Source organism: Podarcis liolepis (genome assembly GCF_965112155.1).
Source record: "Podarcis liolepis genome assembly, chromosome: 1".
Lineage (NCBI taxonomy): Eukaryota > Metazoa > Chordata > Lepidosauria > Squamata > Lacertidae > Podarcis > Podarcis liolepis.
The window spans coordinates 111,365,540-111,388,366 of NC_139554.1; the positions used below are offsets into that span (position 1 = coordinate 111,365,540).

Genomic DNA, 22,827 nt, shown 5'->3' on the forward strand with positions numbered 1-22,827 from the left:
CAGTCTCATGGAAAGTGGGAAGCAAGAGCTCTATGTTTACCCGTAGGGAAGTTGATTTGGGAGATAACATGCTTGTTATTGAGGGAAAGAGAGGATTGGCACAGGTTTCAGATATTCACTCTGGAGAGGAGTGGGGGGGAGAGCCCTATGCCCAGGCAATCCTAAATGCATACTAAGAATTTGCATTTAATCTATTGGCAATAAGCAACCTTCCTCCGTGTAAACATGAGAGAAACAGATTGATGCATTTGTGTTCAGATAGTGTAGGAGGGCTTGGTACAGGTAGCCTGGAATTATGTTTATATTGCTACTAAAAGGAAACTGGCAGTTCCACACTTTACAGAATTAGAGACATTCTTCGATGGCATGGAAAGAGGCAATAAGGATTTGGATGATAAAATGTGTATTAGATGAAGAAACTTTAAATAGAAAATTATACAAACAGCATGTTTATTTCACCTGCTTTTTTCCATTGTAAGGATCCCCCCCCCACATTTTATCTATTTTAAGATCATACCAATTAACGCCCCCTACCTCTTCCAATACAACCTATGTCTGTTTCCATTGATCATCTATCAATGGGAAATATATTAAATGTCTCACAACCAGGAGTTCAACTGATGGTCGGTATCTGAAGAAGAAGCCCCAAATCCCATAAGGCCGAAGTGCAATCATCTGTATTCAGGACCTGTTAGTGTGAAATTGGGAGTATCATCCAGAAAAATTGATTCTATGGTGCTAAGGTTAGTCACAATCATTCATATATTGTTATTTCAGCTGTATTCTTTGCTACTGATTTTAATATTTACTTGACTCATTTGAAAATTCTTTGGTTTTACAGTTAAGGGCGGGGACCCTGTGTCAAAGTATTTTAAATAAATAAATCAAGGCTTAACTTGCAGGCCTAATTAAAATAGTAACTCATTACTATAACAGGCCTAATTGAAATCTAATTGGATTAGGGCTACTGCATATTCATGGATTATTCATGTAATAATAATTGATTAGACAATCAATGTGTCCCCATGGAAACATCGGGAGATTATAACCATCTCCTCCTTCGATCATATTGTGAGGTCAGGAGCAAGTTCACATCTTTCCCATGAGCCACACAACTTGTGAAAGACAAACACCTCGCCAGGCTTGACATTTCGTTTACCCAAGTATGGTAGTTGGAGTTCTTTCGAAAGAGCACTGCATGCAATGAATTGGAAAACATGGTTTTAGGGAGAAGTGAAGTGAATGAGATAAAAATAGGAGGCGAAAGAAGAATTCAAAAGGTTGAAATAAAAAGCAGGACATGATCGGAAGGCACATAAAACCTTCACATAGCTGAAGCTATGCAGAGACTACATCTGGTCAATGTCTGCATAGGAGACTGTCAGGTAACCCATTATGGAAGGCAGGATATAAAGTTACAAGAAAATGAAATAAAATAATAACATGGGATTTCAGGATGCAAAAGGAATTATCCAAGTTTCCTCAGGGAAGTGAGCCTTTTTGTTGTTGTTTAATATTAAAACACAATTCCCCCCCCCAAAAAACCCCAGACTGAACACCTACTTTCTTTCTCACACATATTACTGCTACCACTAATAGAAGGTTGGCTTCATCTACAGTATCAATGGTAGGCTTCTACTGACTGATGAGCTGGCATAATGCCACAGGCAGAGACCAGAGGAGACCTGTGCAAAAAGGTTTTGGAATGCACCCTGAAATGCACAATGCATACATACAACTGACACTAGGGTCCTGCCACATTGTTCATACCCCCAGCAGGCTGGTGGGAGGAGTAGCCATCAGTGATTCCCTACGTAATTTGGACATCATTACATATGATTCATGTGCTCTGTGCAGATGCCCACAAAATCCCCAAGGGGATAAACAGAGTTGCATCTACTCCTTCAGCATGTGAGGGTTTCTCACTGGTGCAATGTGAACATGGACCAGCCCTGCCCTTTTAGCACACTTTACATGCTCCTTGTATACCTTTTGGGATTTTCTCATGGCAGATTACACAGAGACCTCTAGCTAGCTCAAATATACTAAGTTGTACAAAACGTAATGAAGATGGATTTGGGGAAACGTGTGCATTTATATTGCTTCTCGGTGTTTTTAGTCAGGACTATTGGGAGTTATCATGAAATAATTATCCTGATCATCACTTCATCATCCTCTTTGAATGAAACTGTCCCCCCCCCCCAGAACTGTAGTAGAATGACTGCACAGCACTGCAAATAACCAGCTTAATTTTAAGCATATCATTTATCTAAATCTTGCTGAAAGGTTATCTTTTTATAACAGCTTCTCAAGTGAGATCCTACAGTGTCCATAGGATTAGCTGCAGCGGAGAACTGCCTGAGTGCCACTGATAAATGTACCCAGGTGGCAATATGTAAACAAACCAACAAACCAATATATCTATTTGCTTTCTGTGTTTTCAAAATGAGAAAAGAAATTGCAGCCCGAGGACTGTTCGTAGAAACTGACACCCCCACACCACACCACCCACAAAATCACCACAGAAAATTATCAAGAACTAGATGCGGAACTGAAATATCAAATAGAAATTTGGAGGAGCGAGGACAGTGCAGGAAAGTGCCATGAGGCATTTGGGTATTGCCTGTTTCCTCGCTTGTTTAACGTTTGATGAGCTACAGGTGATATTTTATTTAAAAAAACTATGCATACAACTTTATAAACCTGGAGGATTACCATGATGTAATCATTGCACTTGCCTCATTTCAGCAAGACATTAGAAACTGCAACATCTGGGAGGATGGGGAAGAGGACTTCACATCTATCTAGCATTGTAATCTCAGGGTCATGAGTTCGAGTCCCACATCGGGCAAAAGATTCCTGCATTGCAGGGGGCTGGATTAGATGAGCCTTGTGGTGCCCCCCAACTCTACAATTCCATGATTCTAAGACCACACCTCCTCTGAACCTTGAATAAGGCAGTGACTCCTTGGACTAGTCTCCCAATCTTCCACAGCAGGTCTTGGGATATGGGGAAGGAGGGTTTCAGCAGGGAGGAGGGAAAGGTAAAGTCCTATTGCATATGTGAAAGTCAGGTGCATTCATGCACATTCAGCAATTGGTACAACCTCTAGCCCTAAAGGCTTTACTTAAATACACTGTATGAAATCCCCATTTTTATTATTATTCACTTGATGGCGAATCACTGACTCTGTATACACCATTTTGCATTGAACCAATTAAGCAGTGGTGGTGGTGGGAGCTCTGGTCCTTGCCTGATGGGACAACTTTGTTGGTTACCATCCTGTATCACTGACATGTTACATTCTCCTGTCTTGAGAACCTGATATTGCCCTGTTTGAAAGTATTCCAGTAGATGGATAATTTAGATATCTGAGAAACATCTGTTCCAAATGCATTATCCCTTGCTGAAGGGGAAAACTAATTTGTCTCTGTCTTCTGGATCCTTTACAGTCCAGAAACCCCGTGCCTGAAGCAAAATGTGTTCAAATACCATACATTGCATTATATTTTTAAAGGAAGTTAGTCAAAAGTGCAGCTCTTTAAGAGTCAACAAGAAGGCAGAGCATTCCTGTCCAACTATCTCTAATCTAATCAGTGTCCTGGTTTTCATTTTTCACTCATGCTGATACAATCCTTCATTTTAATCATCATCATCTTATGCTATCCATAGATCTGTATGGATCTATGGGAAGAGGAATAGTATTAAGATTGCTACTTGTGTTCTTTCAAGTTATGGAATGAGTCCCAGAATGACTCGTGAAACCGGATCTATGAAAACAACTTTGTGGAATGATATATATAGGTGCTTACATGATCTTTGGAGTTGAATCTTTCAAGGTTGAAGTCTTTGTGTCTGGAAAAGGAGCCCCCTTGTTTATGGTAGAGGTAGGGGTGGGAAAATCAGTTGCACCATTGATGCAAGCATTTCTCTACATGCCCCACACTGACCATCACATATGATATTAAGTGTGGGGCAGATGAATCTGGTGTGGGGGAAATAGTCTCACAAGCCAAATTGGAACCTGTGTATGTAGATGGAAACCAGAATAAAATTCTATGTTCAGAAGCTTATATAACTCTAGCCACTGATGAAAAAGGTGATGGAAAGTCCGAGGGTGACAATCAACTAAGTTTGTAGGCCCACTAAAATGAATGAACATGGCTAATTTCAATAGGTCTTCTCTGAGTAAAACTTAGTTGGTTCTCACCCCAAGAACACATGCTACTGAGCCAATGAAACCAAAAGGCAAACCCCCTGGTGCCCTGTTGAAGTTGATGCAGGAGATCAGAACTTGTCTAAGGGTTCATCTACACTTACCTTCCACAAGATCGAGCCATAGATCAAGGGGCGAAGGAAAACTCTCTAGCACCCGAGACGGGATGTCAAGGGCCCACAGGTCCAGGGCAAACCGCCCGACGGCACATGCGCATGCGCAGCTACATATGGCACCGGCACTCATGCACTGTACAGGCGGCAGCGGGATCCTCCGCTCACAGCGGCGTGGTCCTCCACTTGTGGCTGCAGCAGGTCAGGGAAGGGCAAACCGCCCGGCAGTGCATGTGCAGCGCTGCTATGTACTGCGCATGTGCGGCATTGCTACATATGGCGCATGTGCGGTGCCGCTACACACTGTACAGACAGCGGAAGGATCCTCCACTCGCAGCTGTGGTGATGCGATGGCAGCGGCTCACGCTGCTGTGCCCGGGGGTGGTGGGGTGCCCCCCCGCAGGGTGCCTTCTTGTCACCCCCCTCAGAGATGGCACCCGGGGTGGACCGCCCCCGCCCCCTTCCTCTGCCACTGCATAGATCTGGGCTTCACAGGTCCAGGTCTGAGCACACACTTTATTTATTTATTTATTTATTTATTTATTTATTTATTTATTTAGCCAGCCCTGCTGTTTTCCCCATGAAAACCCACTCTTTGCCACTGAATAAGAGCAAATGGCAATCCAGGGAAAACCCAAATTGCTCCAAGTCAGCGGTAAAGATAGGGCTTCCCACAGATTGCCATTTGCCCTGAGTCAGCAGTAAAGAGCAGGCTTTTGCAGAGAAAGTGGTGGGGTGGGGGTGGGTAAGTAAGTGGTCAAACACGGACAGAGAAAGTGTGGACCTATGTCTAGAAAGTGCAGGGCAAAAGGTAGGTGTGGATAAGCCCTAAAATCAATGATGCGTTTGCCCAATTGTGCTCATGCAAATTGTACTTTAGCACTAGTCACATTCCAAATATTGAACAGAAGAAGCCCAATCAGGTTTTGCTTTGAGATTTTCACCTCATATCTTTGAATAACAATCTAAGCTCTTGCTAGACCATAATGAGAGTCTAGCTACAGGGACTTTATCTTTGTTTTTAAGGAAGATGATAAATACAAACAACATTTGAGTTAAACCTTCCCCAGCTATTTAATAACTTTAAGCAAAGATGGATAGAGATTCCTTTATCACACAAGGGAAGGATGAACTGATTTAAATGAGTATTCTCCGTGGGATACTGTTACTATTTTAAGTTCTTCCAGCTGCGTTCCTCATATGGTGGATTTTAACAAGTGGAATTTATTTACAAATGAATTTGTGCAGAGCTAAATGGAACTGAAATGTTTTTCCTAAGAGAATGGTTTCCTTTTTACATTTCAAATATCCATCTTCTTAATATGAAGTAGAGTTCAGCTGAAACGAGAGTTGCAAGATGAAATTGCAAGCAAATCTTCCTATTTCATATCTGTTAGCAAAAGCTGTGATTTCTGTTCTCTCATTGTGTTTTGTTTCCCAGTATTCCCATTGTGAATGTAGTTGGATTTAGGGCTCTTTTTATGGGGTAGTGTGCAAATTAAAATGAAATTCATAAACAGCTCCAAATCAGTCTTTATCTATGGTTTCAACAGTACAACATACAATATGGTGAAATGTATCTGCTGAAAAAACCGCTAGACCAGAAGTTAATCTTCTCTACTTCTTGGTCATTAACCTCTTCATGGCATCAACACATTAAGCTGAACAGGGATGAGTGAAACTGTCAAGTTCAATTTCTCTCTGTTTCTTGTTTTTATAATCTTAAATTCAGCTCTCCACATTTTCACATCAGTGTGCATTTAAAGAAAATGAAAAAAAGAAGGCTGCATGAAAATTCATCAGCATTTTAGTGAAGATTTCACCCACTATATGAAATTTTGCATGCAATTTTGCCTAACATACGTATTTTTGCAACCAGTAATTTTCTGCACCAGTTTTCTAATCTACCCAGATATATGCAGTCTGGGACAGATTACTTGGCTGGAGAACTGCATTGTGAGATCTGGAGATGTGCAAATTTTGAAGGTCTGGTTTCTTTTGATTTGTGTATTGTTTTGCAAAGTTCAGATTAGGTAGGTTTGCATTTAAATGTGGTCTGAATTGAATTTCTCCCTCCATCTCTAAAGCCATAGCAATCTGCTTATATGACTCGATAATAAAAATTAAGGGGCGAGGTGCTCAAACACTCATAGAACATACTACCAGTACCTTGAACATAACTCATCCAAATCCCTAGGCTGTGCATGCTTGCTGAGTTCATGCTGCACATGATTAGTTGGGCATTATTCAAAGCTAAGTTCTGAAACAGGATTCAGGATAGAGCTCAATAGATGTCAATATATGTTAGGGTACCAAGGGGTTGCTCAAGAGCAAGTAGGCAAATGCCTCCCTGCTCAGCTGTGAAGCCTTGCTTTTGATGCCAAAACAAACTTTCTCTGTGCAGAGCGCCGCTCTCCCATGGCTGGCTCATTCGCTGGCAGAATCCGTGAGTGGGCAGTCCTTAAACCTTCCCCAGCAAAGTAGTTTCTTGACGCCCAGTCTGCGCCTCCCCTCTCGGCGCGAAAGCCTACTGCGCAGGGAGGGCATGGGTAACGGAGGACCTCTCTCCTCCCCGCTTTGCCCAGGCAAGGTGTCCTGGCACCGCCTCGCCTCCTCCGAGCCCTGAAGCTCCTCTCCACTGGAGGCGTGGTTAGTCTCCTAGGCTGAGGAGGAGCTGCTTCCCATGATCTTTGGGGGGTCTCTGTAATCCATCCAGCTTTCCCCCTCTTTCCCCTGAGCCGATGGCAGTTCCCTGACAATATAGATGAGGGGTTGCCAGCCTGGTGTCTCAAGATGTTGATAAGCTACAACTCCCATCATCCTGAACCACTGGCCATGCTAGCTGGGGCTGATGAGAGTTGGAGTCCAACAGTATATGCAGAGCACTATGTTTAATGTAAAGCATTAAAAGAACGACTTCTCGCTTTAAAATAAATAGCAATTCCTGGTGGAAATTGATGTATTACCATTCTACAGACTGCCAATTGAATTATGCTGTTCAGCTCATGTTATATAATGATACTTGACATTCTCAATTTCAAGAGGAAAAGGGGAGCCGAACAACAATTATCTAGAATATGGTGCTTTGGAGGTATGTTTGCAGATGCCGATCTGGTTTATAGCAAGCCTAGATTGATGTGTATGTAGCAAAAGGAGGTACCTTTTTCCGTGTGTAAAAAAAATAAGCAGAATGTAAAATGCTGTGTTTGCTGTTTTGTTTCCTAGTATTGTGGGAAATCATCTGCATGCACACACACACACACACACACACACACACACACACACAAATTCTCTGGTTCCTACCGCACTGCCACCCTTTTATTGATGCCTCACCATATCTCTTTGCAATATCTTTATAACCAAACTCCCAGATTTAAGGATGCTGCATGAGGTTCAAATGCCTTCTAACAAAGCTATTTTGGCACACACACCAAGCTGCGTCTTTTCAGTGCTTGCTTTGTAAAGTTCCAGGGTAGAGGCAGGGTCTTAAGAGGCCTGCGCTTCCTGATGTGAAGTCATTATTCCCCTCTGAAGCTGTTATAGTCACTGTCACGCAATAAATCTGCCCTGCAGTTTTATAATTTGTGCTGGAGCTGGCATCTGTGACACAGCATTGGAGGGATAATAGGAAAGATTTTTATCTTCTGCTTCCTGGTCCTTGCAGAATGTCAACGACACAGCACAAGAAAGCCATGCTACAAAGTGTCACTGTTGGGTGAGAAACAACCAGGAAAGGGAGCGGGGGCGAGGAAGCATCTTCAAGAATCCAGTTGCAGCAGACTCTTGAAAGTAAGTCAAGGACAGACACGTGAAATCTCTGCAAGTACAATACCCACAGTGCATCGTACCTCAGGCTGATCTATTCTTGCTTTCAAGGGCTGCCCTAAATGTTCACCTATATTTTTTTTTCTGGGGTAAACATTCTGCTTTAAAAGAGTATGAAGTGGAGTCGAGTAGGTGGGGAATCCCATTTCTCTTCGCAGCCTTTGTTTCCTTGAGCTGCTGTTCTTCAGCACCACTTCCCCTCTCAGGTCTCTCCCACGTAAGAACATATGCTGCCTTACATTGGTCCTTCTAGCTTAGTCTTGTCTACAATGACTGGCAGTGGCCCTCTGGGGTTTCAGATAAGGGTCTCCCTCAGCCCTACCAGCAGATGCTGGAGATTGGACCTGGACCTTCTGCATGCAAAGTAGATGCTTACCTGTGGACTACAGCCTTTGCCTTCAAGTGATTTCACAGTCACATAGAGAGCAGTAATCCTGGGTCAATGTTACCAAGGTCCTGATCAATGTGGCCAATCTATCCCTGCCCAGGAATGGCCAATACTGGTGTACCAGCCAAGGCCAGAATAAAACACTCCTGGCCACTGAGGATACCTGTGGCTCTTGTGCCAGTGATGGATCTAAGAGTACTCCCAAGGTATATATACCTCCTTCTTCAGGGAGTATGCAATCCAGTCAAGAAAGAAGGGGCAATCTGTGATGCCAATCTGCAATTTATTTTATCTATTTTTTTGCTGGGGCAGGCAATTCCTCCCCATCTCTAATGAATTTGCAAGTGCTTCGCCAAGAGAGGAAGATATGACAGTATCAAATTGCACATCCTGTACAATCATACATATTATTCTTGAAACTGAACCCAGTAACTTATCCAGTTGTTTATGATCCTGCACTTTCCAATTCCAAAACAACATTCTCTCTCTCTCTCTCTCTCTCTCTCTCTCTCTCTCTCTCTCTCTCTGTGTGTGTGTGTGTCTGTCTTTTCAACCTCTAGTAGATTGGCAAAGTGCTTGCAAACTGAATAGAAAGCCAGGGGAGGAGGGGGTCACACTGCAACAGAGTGACAGTTTGCCCACCTGATTAAAATGTTCATCAGCTTTGCTGATCCTTTTGGCTCAGCCTTATTGCTTTTTTTTTTTTTGGAGGGGGGAGTTTAGAAGCATTGACATGAGGAAGTCATTGTGGCTGGTATTTAATAGGGACTGTCTGGTGATGGAAGGGAATCTATCAGTCGAAGAGATAAGGGGCCTGTTTTCAGCAATCCACTTTCCACCAGTCATGGCCTTCACCCCTCCAATCTGCTCCAATGGTTTGGGTGACCCAGTTAGGGAGAGTGCAGGGCACTGCAGGGCAGCTCACTGGAAATCCCTCCCTCCCCATTCTTCTAATGGATTCCCTTCCACCACTAGACAGTCATCACTGGATGTCACTATAGTTTGCCCTTATCTGCACTATACATTGGGAGCACTATGGTAGCACTTTAAACAGTCACAGCTTCCCTCTAGGAATCCTGGGAACTGTAGTTTGTTGAGGATAGAGAGAGTTGTTAGGAGATACCCTGTTCCCTTCACAGAGCTACAATTCCTACAGTTCCCTGTGAAGAGACATTTGTTCCTCTGGATCCTACCCTTTAGGTGCACTTGTGATGGTGTCTACTAGTTGTAGAAAAGATAAGCGAAAGTAACACTTTGTATATTGAAAAGGAACATGACATTATCAAGCCCTTTAAGGTTCTATATTATGCCTTCAATTTGTTTATGCATGCCTTTGGAGTGGTGGTTTTTTGGTGGGTGGGGGTGCTTTAAATATACTTCTGGCCTATATTTGACATCACCAAGCCCTAGAAGAGTACAACAAATTCTCAATTGCTCTGTTTCCATAGCTCCATCCAAGGAAACTTCCTCAGTGTTTCTCATGCACTAAATAATATTAAGGTTTAAGGTAAAAGCTATCCAAGGAGTGAGGCTCTTCTCAGCCTTCCTGTCATTTCCACTCTAAAATGCTGCCACTTATTTACAGAGCACTTGATGAGAAAAAGACCGGAATGGCGGTTACACTAATAATGAAGACATTAAGTGGGGGGAAACCATGGTTGTGTCATTCCCATTTCGGGAAACAGCTCACCGTTTTCATGCTGATGTATGAAAGTGCTTGTTGCTAGGAATTCGTGGTTCTTTCATTTGAATGGGCCAATTAAATGAAGGTTTCGGTAACCTTTTCTTAATAGAAAAAGCCAGTTCCACTGTGAAAACTTTGAGCTGTTTAACAGCAAAGCAAAGCAATAGCTGAAACTACTGATTAACCATAGAGTTTCCTTTTTGAGGGGGTGGGGGTGGGCAACTAACATTTCATCCAGGTGAGATAAAACAATAAATAAAAACAACAAAACGAAGCAGTAAAAAGAGTTAAGAAGTAAAACGGAAGAGAGGATAAAAACAAGTGCTTAGGGTTGGTTATAGAGCAGAAACTTGCCTTAGAGTTGGCCTTAAAGCTCAAAACCCTGCTTCAAGCACTCGGCAGCCATCTTGTCCCCCCTCATCATCCAAGTGTCAGAGTCCTTTGTTTGATGATGATGATGATGATGATGATGATTATAAAACACTTTCACTATATTTATTAACAACATTCATCCAGTAATTCCATACATATTGACATTAACAACATTACACTTTTATTTCTAAGCGATAAGAAAAATAACAAAGAAAACATCAACGAATGCATGCTCAGTAGATCAACCAATTGTTTCTTTTCTTCTTTCTTTTTCACATAAAAACCAGACCACTAATCTAAGTGGCCAAAGGGGACAGACTTCTTTCCCCCCAAATACATTTCCCTGGGCTACGTGCAGCTAGGGATAGGCAAATCCACCAGTCTCCATTCTCTCATTTTTCTACTCTTCCGTTAAGTTATCCACATTTCCGCAGCAAGGTGTGATTCCTTATATATATATATATATATATATATATATATATATATATATATATGGAGTCCTCATCAATATTCATCAGTATTTTAATGTGAATTTATCCTAATTATATACATTTTTGCAAAGCAGTTTTTCCGAATTCTGGCCTCGCGCAGGTCACTGCTGAAATTTGAAAGTCCACCCTTGTAAGAACTGTTGGAAAAGGAAGGCAGAAGAACTTGATGGATATTTTTCCATAATTCAGCAAGGCCCAAAGTGTGAGGAGTTTGAATATAAGGCCTCTTTGCTTTTAATTGCTTGAGGGGAGTGCCGTAGCTCTGTGGCAGAGTATCTCTGACACATCAAAGGCCCCAGATTCAATCCCTTGCATCTCCAGGGAGGAGTGGGAATGTCTCCTTTATGAAACCCTGGAGAGTTACTGCTAGTCAATGTAAAAGGTAAAAAAAGGTAAAAGACCTCTGGACAGTTAAGTCCAGTCAAAGGCAAGTACAGGACCACCTCTCCTGGTATGCCCCGTGGAGGACCTTAAGGTCCACAAATAACAATACCTTGGAGGTCCCAAGTCGCAAGGTGGTTAGATTGGTCTCAACTAGATCTTTTCAGTACCAGCCCTGACTTGGTGGAACGCTCTGTCACAAGAGACTAGGGCCCGGCAGGACTTGACATCTTTCCGCGGGGCCTGCAAGACAGAGCTGTTCCACCTGGCCTTTGGTTTGGACTCAGTCTGACCCTTCTGTTTCCCTCCCCTTACGGTTTTGATCTATGGGCTACTATTAAAATGAGGCTGCATTTTAAATTATAGTTTAACCTGTATTTTAAATTGGTTCTTTTATTTTTAATTGTATTTAATTGTAATTTTACTGGTGTTAGCCGCCCTGAGCCCAGCTCTGGCAGGGGAGGGGGGGGGTTAAATAAAAAAAATTATTTATTTATATTATTATTATCTTGCTTCAGGACGAGGGAGCCGGCGTTTGTCCACAGACAGCTTTCCGGGTCATGTGGCCAGGATGACAAAACTGCTTCTGGCACGCTGTGACAGAAGCCAGAGCACACGGAAACACCATTTACCTTTCTGCCACAGTGGTACCTATTTATCTACTTGCATTGGTGTGCTTTTGAACTGCTAGGTTGGCAGGAGCGGGGAGCTCACCCCATTGCGGGGATTCAAACTGCCACCTTCCAATCAGAAAGCCCAAGAGGCTCAGTGGTTTAGACCACAGCACCACCCGCGTCTCCTTGACTAGTCAGTGTAAACAGTATTGAGCTAGATGCATTCCTAAATTAAATGCTTCAAAGAGGACCGCTTTTATTCTGAAAGCATTACCAGTTCTTTCTTGTTTTTCTGTCATTTCCACGGAGACAGCATTACAATAGCTTTCCACTTCTTTGAAAAGAATTATTCTGCCCCCTACCCCCAATATACTTTTAAAAATATGCTTGCTTCAGAAACACTTTCTCCTTTTTTTGTTAATTAAGTGTAAGGGAAACGGGTTTGTTTCTCCAGAGGCTTTTCAAGCCAGCTGTTTGCCACTCACACTTAACTTTCTTACTTTGTCGAGAGTTGCCACTCTTAATTGTTGAAGACAGAGTTAGAGAACATCTAGCATCTATCTTGAGCCCCTGATCTTCTGTTCTGCTAAGAAATTGCATGCATTGGGCCAGATGGAGAAGAGGGCCCTCGTGGTCCTTCTAAAAACTGGGCGACAACACATGTACACACATACAGCCACCTCAAAGAGAAAATCTTCCTGATAATTAAGTGTTGTTAACAGCAAAGTTGTGAAAGGTTTTCAGCGCCAAATATGTCAGTAGAAATTATTTGGAAATAAAAATGTCACGCCTGTACTTTTGACATGTTCAAGAGGACATACGGTCAAATATAGACCTGTTAAGTCATTTTAAGTTGTTTTTAGCTAATTAACTCTGGCTTTAAATTATTAGTTGTGTACAAATTATATTTCACTTTGTGCTGGGAGGTTGAATAAACTTACACGCAACAGCAGATGATGTCTGACAGCTTGAAAGTCTGATCCCCTCAACTTCTGCTATGTATCAATAGGTCTAGTCACCTAAAAGGCCTTGATGAGGCAGCAACTGTCACACAGACATTCCAGTTGTCATTGCAGATGGCTCTGGGAGGGACCCATGGCATCCTGGGAGGAATGGTGTATCATCACATTGGGTCCATCCCTGGGCCCTTTACAGCCACAATTTGGAAGGTCTCAGTGTGCCAGTACTGCAAGCAGCAAGAGTTTCTAACAAACTTGGATTGGCTGTGGAGAAAATAAATACTAAGCTTTAAAGATCAACCTTGGACCCCTCATGACAATTGTGTGTTTTTGGTGGTGCGTTTTTGCTTCTGCTTAAAATAAGCAAACAAAAACTTTACAAATGGGATGGAACCTGGGAGGAACATGGGGCCTGCACATTCTCCAACTCACCCACCCAATCTCTTTCTCTAAGTCCTGTTTTGGGAAGGGGAAGAGATGTGTTCATATTTGAACGCAAAATTACCTAATCCACATTTCCTGAAGCAATGTGTGCACGGAGATATCCTACAAGGTTTCTAGTTCTCTGAATTTTGTGGTGCAATTCTCCAACAAACAGAGAAAGAAAGGAAAAGAAAGGGTTTAAAAATGTGTACATTGAGGGAAGTGTGCAGAAAGTGGGTTTGCAGAGACATTTGTGCTGATGGAACTAATCAGAAGAGCAGACTGTTGAATTCTTCCTTCTGTGCTCTCTCCACTTGGATCTGGGATTTAGGGCCTGAGGCACACTGTGGTGTAGGTAAAGAGAGAATGGATCCCCAGGAAGGAATTGTTAGAATTCCTGATCTATGACTGCAGTCATAGGATTGTTGTCTTTCACATGACAGTGTGTGTTTTGACTCCACAGAGCGGGAAGTGACGGAGACAGGATGTTTGTGTTACTGTGTTCCGTGAAGTGGGACTATGTCCTTATTCTTTCTTTGCTGTCTGATGCTAGAGAGAGAGGAAGCCATGTTGCAGTGCTCTGTGTGTGTTTATATGTAAATAAAGTAGATTAGCCAAAATGCTGAGTTGCTGAGGTCTGTTACGCAACTGCGCAAACTCTGTGGATCCCTAAGTGTGCCAGTGTCGGTTGGCATCAGTCTCTGTGATTTTCGGGCTGAAGAAAGCTTATGAAGCTCCCGGATGATTGACCAGGAGGGAGGGAACATGTCAGTCGGGCATGTGTCTCTGCCAGGGTCCTACTCGAGTGTAGGCTGAACTCCTGACAAGAATCACACCCCAGCAAGGGTTCAGTTATGCCAAGGGTAGTGGAGGGAGGACACTCCATGTTCTAGGAAATCTAGCAAAGTCCCGTTCAAACTCAGGGGTACTTAATAAGCACATTTTGGGTTGTGCTGTTAGGCTCAAATCCCATGACAACATCTAGATTTATTGGGTGGCCTTGCCACCATTTATCCTCTGTAAAAAGGGAATAATAGTGGCTTACCTCACAGCCTGATTGTGAAGATGAATTGGAGAAGGTACAGGATATGTTGCCCATTTAAAAATGGCATAAAGAATTTTACAAGAGCAACAGGCTTGCAGGCAGTGTTGCAACTTCTCCCTCTCTTCACTTTAAATTCCCCTCAGATGGGTAAAGAGGGCAGATTCCTCTGTTTAAGGTCACTCACGATTACCAGCAAGGCTTAAAAAACCCCGTGCTTTAATCAATTAATCACACAACTAATTGACCAAAGCATCCTGCTCTAATTTATAAATGGGCATACAGAACTCATACCAGGACCTAACCTTGAAATGATCTCTGTGTTTCACCAATAAAGTGGATTTGTGGGGAAAAAATCAATTCAGCAGCATTTCTCAAGGATTATCTAAAATCTATATATGTGGCCAATACAAAATGAGGAGAAACTCTTATTCTGGTCCCCTCTCAGTTGGTACAGCCTAATACAGGGATGGGGGGGGGGCAAACAAACCAAGGACCAAGGGGAATTTTCTGTGGCAGATGTGGGTGGGGCCAGTGACAAAAATGGGAGGAGCAATGCTGCATTCCAGGAACACAGGCTTTTACACATATACAGTGGCGTAGCGTGGGTTGTCAGCACCCGGGGCAAGGCAAGTAATTTGCGCCCCCTAACCCGTGGATTTGTGCCCCCTAACCCGTGGATTTGCGCCCCCTAACCCTAACCCCCAGATCTTGCGCCCGGTGCGGCCGGGCCCCCCTGCACCCCCCACGCTACGCCACTGCACATATACATGCGCTTACCTTTCCATCTTTGATCTAGGGAAAATCAAAGATCACAGTCTAAGCATACTGTCAGGGAACTGCCATCGGAGGGACAGGTGGTGGAGGGGCTCAGGGAGGAAGGAAGAGACTCAACAGCTGAAGCAGGAACCAGCAGGGGGAGGAGTGGATCTCTGAGGGAATGCGAGCAGGAGGGAGGGCTCAGAGACGCTTCCAGTGAGAACAGTGGGGAGGTATCTGAAGCTCCCATAGGGAGACCCACGCCTCGCCGGAAACTGTCACGCCGTGAGTCCAGAAGGCGGGTTTCCGTTAAGGAGCTCTTATGTTGGAGACGATTCCGAAAACAACCACTGTCGGAATCTACAAGTGACTAGGGCAGACATGTTTGTGGAGCTCTGTCACACACAGAGGTTTGTGAAGTGGCACAAACTCTGAGGGAGCACGATTTTACGCACAAGCAGCTAATCATCCCATCACACATACATTCCAGTCAAGCAAAAGCACTCAAGGAAAGCAGATAACAGGGTATGGCCTGAGGCATGTGACCCAAGGAAGGGGCATGAGGGCATCTACTCTGGCCTAACCAATGAACACCACTGTCTCCTTTTCTTTCTTTAAAAACGTTGTGTGTTTTTTAAGTGCTCTATTACCTGCTTTATTGAATTGCCTTTCTAAGTAAGAAAAGCCAGTTCAAAAAAGGAGATGTTCCAATCCATTGCATCTTTCTCTCCCTTTCATGAGAGTCCTGTTCCAAGTGCTGGCAAGTCCTGCCACTGAGCACACCCTCACGATTGCAGGTCTGCCATGCAGTAAGGGGCAGACTGTATCAGGCCCGGACAGCCATGCCAAATTATCTTCAAATAAATACTTCTAAAAGATTTTGCAGACCTTCTACTGAAACTGCGGGCTTGTTTTAAGAAGCATAACAGCCTCTGCCTAATCTGTTCCTTCAGAAGTAAGACCTATCGATTTCAGAGGATTTGATTCCATGCAAATATACTTGGGCCTGAAGCCAAATAACCATTTGTAAATAAAATTAACAAGGCAGTCCATCTAAACATCATGTTTGTTTTGAAGGCAGTATAAAGTTTCACTTCATGTACTTAAAGTACTTCTGGATAACTTTTGCTCTATCTTTATAATTGGGAGAGAGTAAGAGGGATCACAACAGGCCCCATCCCACACCTGAACACAACGGGCTTCCTCCAATGGCAAAACTATGAGTATAGCATCTTCTACAGTTCTCAATATCCATATATGGGGGGATTCACATATAGGGAAAGCTGCTCCTTCTAGTATTTGGGTCCCAAGCCATTTAGGGTTTTATATTTTAGCAGCAGTAGCGAACAGGAGCCTGACTGTAGTGAACAGGAGACCAAAGTGGAAATCGGAAGAATCTGTCATGGGCCAGGAGTCAGCTTTGTCTTCTGAACAGCAGCCTAAAGGGGGAGAAGGTGGAATAGCTCCACTTGCAGCTGAGCAGCCTTCAAGAACATGGAGAAGACACTGATGGGAACCAGTTGTCTCTGGCCTTCTTAAACAGAACTCTCAGCAGCAGTCTGATGCTGGAAACAATGCCTGTGGTTCCCAGCCCTCCCTTGCTGCTTCTCTCCATCTGGATCCTTGGCTGTGTGATCATCTGGATTCGCTGATCTGTAGACTGTCTGACTTCATATGTGAAATATACTTGGAGTTGAGTGTGAATTTCATGCTCTTTATTCAGCTCGTAGTAGCAATGAATGAAACTTTCCCCAAAACATCTAGCTATATATACATTATTTACACAATGGGCCCCACGTGATTGGCTAATTCCGGGCTGCTCTTGTAGGCCAATGAGGTTGCAGCTTCACTTCCTCTAGAAGCCTGATTGGCTGCTCCTGCAGGTCAATCAGGTCACTGATTCACTTCCACCTCGAGCTGGATTGGGTGGCTCCTGCGGACCAATCAGACTGCTACATTCTGGATCCTATTGTTCTAGGATTCAGCTCAGTACATAACAGTATGTGGATTCTGTCCCTAGTCTCTGTTTGCTTGGCATTGGGACTTGGACAGGGCTACAACAGAACCAGTACTATGTGACTCCATCATGCTATACTACTCAGAACTGGTAGTGTTCTGCACAAGCTGGAGCTTCCAAATCATCTGGAAGGGAGGCCCCACGTAGGACAATGTAACAGTAGTCTAAAATTCCTTTATACTACAGCATGAAGGAATGTGGCTAGGCTAGCATGGTTCAGTAATGGCTATAGCTGGTGAACAAGACTGAGCTGGAAACACACTCCCCTACCCTATGAAGCCCACCTGAGCCTCCACTGACAAAGTTGGATCAAGAAGGTATCTTCTGCTTGGCGGTATGAGTACCTCAGTTTCACATTATGACCTGGTGCTAAGCAGTGGATCTGGTACAGTCCTGATGCAGCTGCTGTGGTCATGATGCAATTTTGTTTGTTTGTTTCTGCAACTGCAGGGAGTTTGGTGATGAAAGGAATTGGCAATACCTATGTTCACAGGCCTTCATCTCTGCATGAACAAATATGGTCATGTACAAAGGACCTTTATTATTATTATTACCATAATCATTATTCAGCACCCCTCACCCAAAAATCTGCTCCTGCACATGCATCTTGTAAACATTAACTTGGGGAAATGACCAGAAGTTTTACTTCTATTGTCTAGTTTTTTGCTATGCAAATCGTTGTCAACATTTTCTCGGTGAATCAATATACTCAGCAATTTCTTTCCCTCTCTCCAGGTCACTTGATGATTAAGTGTGTGCCAATGTAAGTCACCAGCTGAAGTTCCAGGTCATTTATTGTATTTAATATTATAGGGGAAATCCATTTAGATGAGGAAATTTGGTAATTAGCTCCAAGATGAGCTATGTTTAATCTACCCAGATGAAACTAACTCAGGTTAAAATCAGTACATTTGTTGCAGTAATTTTGTTATTGGATTCATCTTCTTTGTATGTGATTTAATTCTTTGTGCTTGAGGAGTTAATTTTTTTTAATCCATCTGTGAAATTCACAGCTTCAAGATACATTTTGGAAAGTGTTCCATGTGCCCCTGATCTCTGGTTCCAATCCTGCTGTAATTTGCATAAATTACATGTTTATGTGTATGCCCACATTTTTTTTTCCACCAGTCACCTACTTGATCTGCAATTGGAGGCCAGAGGCTACAGCTGAAACAGATGCTTGCAAATGCTCTCAGTTTGGTGGGTTTTCCAATATTGCCATTCAGAAAACCAAATGAGAAGTTCCAAATTAAAAATAACATTTTGCATATGAATCATTTAAACTTTCAAAAAAAATTTCCTAATTTTATTGCAGTGGTAGCCAACATGCTGCCCTCAAGCTGTTGATGGACTACAAATCCCATCACCCCTGACTATTGGCTAATTTACCAGAGGATGATGGGAGTCATAATCCAATGACATATGGAGGGCACCACTTGGCTACCCCTGTTGTATGTCATTATTGGTACATGCACACCCTTGCACTTTTGTCTGTGAATCGTAGTACAGGGGGTAAGCATGGAGGCCCATATGTTGCCTAGATAACCACACATTGTTTCTTTTCCTGCGGTGAACATCATGAGTCACAATATCTTGTCCCAGGATTGGCGGCCAGAATATTCTTCATATTTACAACAATATCAGGCCACCTGGAGGAGGAGTTGGCAGCAGCATTTATGGCATGGTGTGTGTGTGGAAAGGGCAACAGTGGGGAAATCATACCATAGGAAGAATAGATTTATGAAAAAGCTAACTATGGTAGTCAATCAATTGTGCAGGCAAATCAAAGCCAAGTCAAATGAAGGATCCAATGATAGAACCTCTTGCATGTCATCACTAATCCTGGTTCATTAATCCTGTGGACTGTAATCATACAGAACTCACTGTAAGTGAACAATGGCTACAAAGACTGAGATTTGAAATTATTATTTATTATTTAAATTTGTATACTGCCCTATACCCGCAGGTCTCAGGGTGGTCCACAGGATAAAATCGAAATATAAAAACACAGCATACATTTGCCATTGAAACATCATATAATTATTCCCACGTGGTTGATTGACAAATGCCAAATTTTAAAAATTGATTGATTTGGTTGAATTTTTTTTAATTTGGTTGCTAATATGGCAAGGGAGATCCTTTTTCTCTTCCTCTGCCCTACGAAATGATTGAAGATTCTTGTTTTCCCAACAGTTGGAAGTTACAAGGCTTGCTTCCACCCCCCCCAAAGGTCACATTTACATGATGCATATCCTGCCCTTGGGCAAATGAATGGAGGCACAGTATAGCTTTATAGATTGCATAGCCATTTCCCAAAGTTCAGGTCAATTTCAGCAATGGAAACAGCAGGCACAAACCAACTGCTAACATAGCAGCACCTATTCTCAGGAGCACAGGCCACCCAGGCACAGCATAATCACATAATCTCATAATGTTCTCGATTTAAATTGCAAGTGTAAGATCATTTTCAGGGGCAAAGGAGCTTACCTCAAATGCATTTGTGTTTTGCAAGCTAAGTAAATGTGCATTGTGTACCAGATATTACCAATCCCCATCACTAGTCAACTGTCAAATACAAATTGATGCTGCATGTCATCTATGAAATGCTGCCATATACACTGTATAATATGCAGCATTGTATATCACCTATCATGTATCAGCTGTCAGGCGTGAAATATTGAATTATTTTTCATTTAGGTTGGATTGTTTCCGTTGTGTTGAAGCATGTACTCAGCATATAGTATCAATAAAATAAAATACTGAAATCAAATCAAATGCAGATATCAAATATTCAAAAGAAGGTCAGAACAAAAACAAAACTCTCACGGCACTCCAAAAAAATTGATACATCAAATGTGGCATAGCTCTTTTGAACCACTCTGGGATCTTCAGATGAAGGGCAATATACAAATTTATTTAATAATCACAATCATAGCCCCATTGGTTTAGAACACATTTTTATTTCATTTTGTAATACCCTCAGCAAGTGAGGTCAGAGGACACAACCCTGATTGTTCTCCCTCTGTAGCCCTATTTGGAAACTGTAAATCTCTGTAAATTTTATTCTGGCCCTGTGTCACCCTCCCCATCCCTCTCAATGGGTTGAAGTGATGCCATCTAAAGTAGGGAGATTGGTCTATATGTATAGTCCAGGAGTGGACAGAAGGTAGATTGTCTGCAGATGTCTCAGTAACCGGCAGTAGATCAGCAAGGATTTCTGACTCCCAGATTAATAAGGGGAACAACAAAAAGACTTGCCCATGTTGCTAAATTGCACAGGTGATGTGGGGTAGATGTGCATTGCTATTAGGGCTGTGCAGAAATCCCCTGGATCTGCTACACACACACACAATCCAGGACCTGCCTAGAAAAGGTGAATGGCAGAGAAGCAGTAACCCAAATGGGGATGGGTGGGTGGGGTGCAATTTTTTAAAAGTGCCTATTCACATGAAGTAGGGGTGTGGGTGCTGCTGTGGGTTAAACCACAGAGCCTAGGACTTGCAGTCAGCAGTTCAAATCCCCGTGATGGGGTGAGTTCCTGTTGCTCGGCCCCTGCTCCTGCCAACCTAGCAGTTTGAAAGCACGTCAAAGTGCAAATAGATAAATAGGTACCGCTCCGGCGGGAAGGTAAACGGTGTTTCGGTGCGCTGCTCTGGTTCGCCAGAAGTGGCTTAGTCATGCTGGCCACATGACCCGGAAACTGTACGCCAGCTCCCTTGGCCAATAAAGCGAGATGAGCGCTGCAACCCCAGAGTTAGTTATGACTGAACCTAATAGTCAGGGGTCCCTTTACCTTTATTCACATGAAGTACTTTCCAGAAAATATTTCTACATCAGTGAATTCTGTTTTCAACCTGAGAGTTGATAGTGATAGAGAATTTGATAGTATAGCTACACATACTAATCATAGTTAATAAACTGAGATGGAAAACTAAGTAAAAGGAGAAGAAAATATGTTGTGGGTGGCAGTCAACAAACTGTGATGTAACTCAGAGTGGACCCATTGAAATTAAAAGCCATGACTAACTTAGGTCCATTTACAGATAGGTAGCCGTGTTGGTCTGCCATAGTCAAAATAAAAAAATTCCTTCCAGTAGCACCTTAAAGAGCAACTAAGTTAGTTCTTGGTATGAGCTTTTGTGTGCATGCACACTTCTTCAGATACCATTAATTTCCATTAGGTCCATTAATTTCAATAGCTCTACTCTGAGCAAAAGGTAGTTGAATACAAACTTCTGTTCTATCATGGATTGCAATCATTTCCAGTGAATGTCAAGCTCAGCAGGGGGTTGCAGTTTTAAAGTTTTGCTCACATCACAAAGGCCATTTGCAGGGTCATCATAGTTCCCATGAGCGCTTGAGGGAGAGACATTCTCTTTTCATCCCTGTCTGTAACAGCAATGGATTAAAGACTTTTCAAAGCTTCACTCAATAACAAGTTTTTTCTCCTTCCCTGCCCTCGCACAAAAGAAATCCTAGCCCTTTCCAACAGCTGGGCATTTGTGTTTTAGACTATGAAATCAAAGGCTCACTGTTTAAAATGGTCTTGCCTTCTATTTATAGCAATAAGCTGCAACTTTGCCCAAAGTAACTTGCTCGCGTCCCAATAATTTCAGTGGAGTTTCAACAGCCCAACAGTCCATCAATGAACATGTTTATTCAGATGATATGCCCAATGAATTCAAAGGGATTTAACACCCAGTTCAACTGTTTCTACCAGGGATGGTAAACATGTGGTCCTGCAGGCATTGTTGGGCTGCAAATCCCATCAGCCGCAGTCAGCATGGCCAAATGCCAGAGGTTTGGGGGACTATAGACCAGTAATATCTGGAAGGGCCACCGATTCCCTACTTTGGCTTTATAGAATTAGTGTGGACTCCTGACTTCCATTTTCCAGCCTCCATCATGGAGTTTGGATTATCTTTGATGCAATGTACAGACTGAATCAGCAGGATAGATGAAAATGCTGCATGGAAAGCTTGTAGATCCTTAAAAGAAACCAGGTAAAAGATGACGATTTGAGGCAGTTAGACATTTAAAACACTTGCTTAATAACTGAGAGTTGAAAAAGCAGGGCTGCTGCTGCTGTGCCTTTGCCTTAATTTAAACTGACAGTCCACTTTCAAGTCACACCAGTGTATGAAATTGCTGGTCAGCACATCCCAGAGCTTTTCTTCATGGACCGAGCTTGACAAATTAGATTAGAAACTTTTATCAATATTAAGGCACAGTGGAACTACTTAACCCTTATGTACCCGGGGAAACAGAACACACACCTTTGTTAACAGGAACAAGTCCTTCCTTGCCTCAGGCTCATAACTCATACAGTCTTGGAATGCTACTACTACTACAAAATGGACTAGAATATAGAGTAACAGAATTCTCTCAGGCAGATGGATTGTCCTTTTAGGAGCCAATGGTATATGATCCCTAGCCTGTGCTTCCGGGCATCTGTCTTCCCATAGGACACACAGGTCTTGTTTAAGCAGCTCCAGAGATGGTTGGGAGGAAGGTGTTGTCTGAGGCCATTGTACATTATTCT

At 42.8% G+C, this 22,827-nt stretch overlaps 1 long non-coding RNA gene across 1 annotated transcript in view; it reads left to right on the forward strand.

The window, feature by feature from the left end:
* Positions 1-497: 497 nt before the first annotated feature.
* Positions 498-22,827, forward strand: part of LOC310704373 — a 30,768-nt gene continuing 8,438 nt past the window's right edge. The window contains exons 1-2 of the long non-coding RNA XR_014524742.1: positions 498-743; positions 7,995-8,119. This is a non-coding gene — a long non-coding RNA (uncharacterized lncRNA). The remainder of the gene's footprint in view (positions 744-7,994; positions 8,120-22,827) is intronic.